The sequence below is a fragment of the Chrysochloris asiatica genome, unplaced genomic scaffold (assembly GCF_000296735.1).
Source record: "Chrysochloris asiatica unplaced genomic scaffold, ChrAsi1.0 scaffold00113, whole genome shotgun sequence".
Classification (NCBI taxonomy): Eukaryota; Metazoa; Chordata; class Mammalia; order Afrosoricida; family Chrysochloridae; genus Chrysochloris; species Chrysochloris asiatica.
Window position 1 is genome coordinate 10,486,143 of NW_006408631.1, and position 3,935 is coordinate 10,490,077.

At 39.6% G+C, this 3,935-nt stretch overlaps 1 pseudogene; it reads right to left on the reverse strand.

The window, feature by feature from the left end:
- Window positions 1-2,852: 2,852 nt before the first annotated feature.
- LOC102811259 lies at window positions 2,853-3,513 on the reverse strand (annotated as a pseudogene).
- Window positions 3,514-3,935: the final 422 nt, after the last annotated feature.

Consider the following 3,935-nt stretch of genomic DNA (forward strand, 5'->3'; position numbering starts at 1 on the left):
CTGCAAATCTTTTACGGGAGCAGATAAACTCATCTTTCTCACATAGAACAGCTGGTAGTTTTGAACTGTCGACTTTGAGGTTAGCAGCCCAATTCATAACCACTACGCTACCAGTGGTAGCTCACTACATTGTTGTTGTTGTTGTTAAGTGCCGTCGAGTCGGTTCCGACCCATAGCGACCCTGTACAGGGTTTCCGAGGGTGTAAATCTTTACGGGAGTAGAAAGCATAAGGCAGGCTAAATAGAGACTGTGTCATGCCACGATGTCTTCTTCAAAGAAAGGAGACAAGGCTTCTGAAGGTTAGTTGACTTATCTGAGGTCACAGAGAGACTAAGTGAAGAAGATAGGATTTAAAGTCCACCTCTTCTGAGCTACAAAGCCAAATATGTAAGTGTGGGTGTGTGGGGATTGAGTGACTATGTGGGTAGGGATGCATGAACAACAGGTGAATGGGTGTTGATATCAGAACCACCAAGGCTGAATGAATGTGCTCACTCAGGTCCACAAACCAAGCTGTTTTAAGAAGGCAGAGAGAAGGCAAGGGGTACCCAGAATACACACAGAGGAAAGGGAAAGATAGGAAATAGACTCGGTTCAAGAGAGAGGGTCCTTACAGACTCTTTCTCTAAGGTGTTTGTGGTAAAGGCTAATTAGTGTCTACCAAAAGTCATTCTCCCATGACTAGAATGGATGATTGCCTAGCTCCCTTGCAAAAAGTGGCTACATGATTTGGGGCCTATTGAATGTGAAAAACAATTCTATGTTGTTCCTTTAAAGGTTATATCCTTTTCTGCTTTTTCTTTTTCTACACTCTGGAATGCAAGGATGTGAACAAAAATTCTGTGTCATTCCTTTAAAGGGCATGCCCTTTTCTGCTTTTTCGTTTTCTATACTCTGGAATGCAGGGTTGATGGCAGGAGATGAAGCAACCATACTGGATTATGATGTACAAGCCATGTGTGAGAATGGCAAATCAACAAAATAGAAGAAGCCTGGATTCTTGATGACTGAGAAGCTACCATACCAGTAACTGAAAACTGAGACTTACTTTAAGCCCAAGAAATAATGTTATGGCAGCCATATGTAATAAATAATAAAATAATGCAATATATCCTGCAGTATAAGGATCTCCGGTGGTGCAATGGATTTAGTGTCAGGCTGCTATCCAAAAGATTCAAACTCACCAGCTGCTCCATGGGCGACAGATGTAACACTCTGTTTATCTGTATATCCAAAGATATACCACTTTGGAAACTCTGTGAAGCAACTCTACTCTGTCCTATACCGTCTTTATGAGTTGAAACCAACTCTAAGCAATGGGTTTGGATTTTGCATAAGATTATAGTTGTTAAGTGCCATAGAGTCAGTTCCCACTCATAGTGACCTTGTATAGGGGTTCTGAAGCTTGTAAATCTTTGCAGGAACAGAAAGCCTCATCTTTTCCTGAGGAGCTGCTGGTGGACTCAAACTGCTGACTTTGTGGTTCACAGTCCAGTGCACATCCTATGGAGCCTGTTCTTGTTGTTGTTAAGTGCTGTCAAGTCGATTCCGACCCATAGCAACCCTGTGTAGGGTTTCCAAGGAGCTGTTGAGCTTGAACCACCGACCTTGCAGTTCAAATGACTTTGTAGGTATCCAATAAATGCTAAATGTTTCATGATAGATATGCAGACTAAAAATACAGAAAACAAAAAATTTGATTAAGGTATTATTTTGGAATAAATTGTGGGTACCTTCCCCCTCCAAAAAAATGTTGAAGTCCTAACCTCTGGTGAATGTGACCTTGTTTAGAAATAGGGTCTTTGAGGACTGTTATCAATTACATCAATATAAAGTCACATCATCCTAATCCAATCCCAGAAGTGTCCTTGTAAAAGAGAGACAGACAAAGGAAGGATGTATATCTGCATGCCAAGGAATGCTTGGGACTACAAGAAATTCAGAGCAGTTAGAAAGTATTTCCCCCAGAAACGTGGAAGGGAGCATAGCAGGACCAACGCATTGATTTGGTTTGCTAGTCTCTAAAGCATGAGACAACAAATTTTGTTCTATTATAAGTGACCAGTTTGTGATATTTTGTTACAGCAGTTCTAGAAAATGAATACCTAGATTTATGGTAATTTCTATATTCTTCATTCATCTATCAACATTTAAAAGACTGTATGTCAGTAATAAAATTATCAATAAAGTATATTAATCATCTAAAAATTTTAAATGTCTGAAACTTTTCACACTGCCATTCCTCTTCAGGGATTTTTTTTTCACATAGGGAAATTTCTATTATACATAAAATGACAATATGTGCAATTATATGCATATTTTACGTGTATTTTTATACACTGCACTTGTAACTTTTTTATAGAATAAATTCTTCTGAAGCACAAAATGTTACTCACTGGTTATGAATATTAAATATTTTAACTTTTATTAGGGGTAATCTCAACTATATGTATGATTAGAGAAAGTAGTATAATCAACACCTATGTACTTATTACACCTTTTTAACAACCAACTAATTAAAAATAATATGGCCTCAGAGACGATGACGTGGAAAGCTGGAGCAACTGGGGACTTTAGACCCAGAGATGGAGGTGCTGTGTGCTGATGACTGGGGGGCAGGCTTGCAAGGTATACCCTTTGGTTGGGTGATGATGCATGGAGGGGACTGTAACCATGGCAATGAAACGATATACGATAAGATGAATGTAAAACTTATGTTCGCCCATGTAAACTATCACATAAATCACAATAAAATATTAAAAAAAAAAAAAAGAAGAAAGAATATGGCCTCATCCCTCATGTGGTTTGTTTTTTTTTTCCTTTAGAAATTGATGTTTATTTTCTGTCAACCTTATTTCTGTTTTCTAAGACATTGTGGAAGAACAATGTAAGACCACTCAGTGGTTTTTCCTGCCACCCAGAGGCCTGAGCAGTGGTGGCCGCAGTCCAGTCTTCAGTTGCAGGCTGAGTCCTCCAGTCTTTAGTCAGGAACTGCTGAGTAAGCACAGAGGGCACCTGAAAGCCTTCACACCTTTGTTCTGCAACATAGGGCTGAACAACAGTAAATTCAGGAATGGGAGCAATCTGTTCACCCTGGAATTCATCCGGGGTCATAGCCTTTCCATCAGCGGCCTGCTCTTTCTGTTCAATTGCTTCTGGATCCAGAAGAAATAGAGATTAGGCATGAACTCCCACGGGTACTCCCAAGAGATGGTACCACACATGCTCGGAAGTTCTCGGGCCAGCATCCACCACATCATAACCCCGAGTGAGCTCTCTTGTTGTTACATGGGATGGCAATGTTCACACAGCACTGAGGAGAATCTATGTTGCACAGAGCAATGGTGAAAAAGTTAACATAAGATGATTCTGTGAGAGGCTGACTTCTTCTATTTCTACCCTCTCCAACAAGATTACGTTGAGACAAATCCCAGACATCATTTCATCCATAAATATTATAGAATGTACCTCAAGATAAGGGATCTCTTTTAAAAGCAAAATTACAACGTCATTATCACTCTGAAAAGCAGCAATACTTTATTATTATCAAACCTGTAGTTGTTAGATGTCACAGAGTTGGTTCCACCTCACAGCAGTTCTATGTACAACAGAATGAAACACTGCCCAGTCCTAGGCCATCTCACAACTGTTTCCTTTGTTGCAACAACTGTGTCAAGCTATTTTGTGAGAAGCTTCCTCTTTTTCACATCTTTTTAACTGATTCTCCAAAAACTGGTCCTTGCTGATAAAATACATGAGAGGAGGTGTCAACTTCCTCACTTTCAAGGAACATTCTTGTTTGCAGTTCTTCCAAGACAGATTTGCTCATTCTTCTAGCAGTTCCTAGTATATGCAATAATCTTGGTTAACATCATAATTCAAAGACATAAGTTCTCTTCAGAAGAGTCTTCCTTATCCATTGTTCAGATTCCCC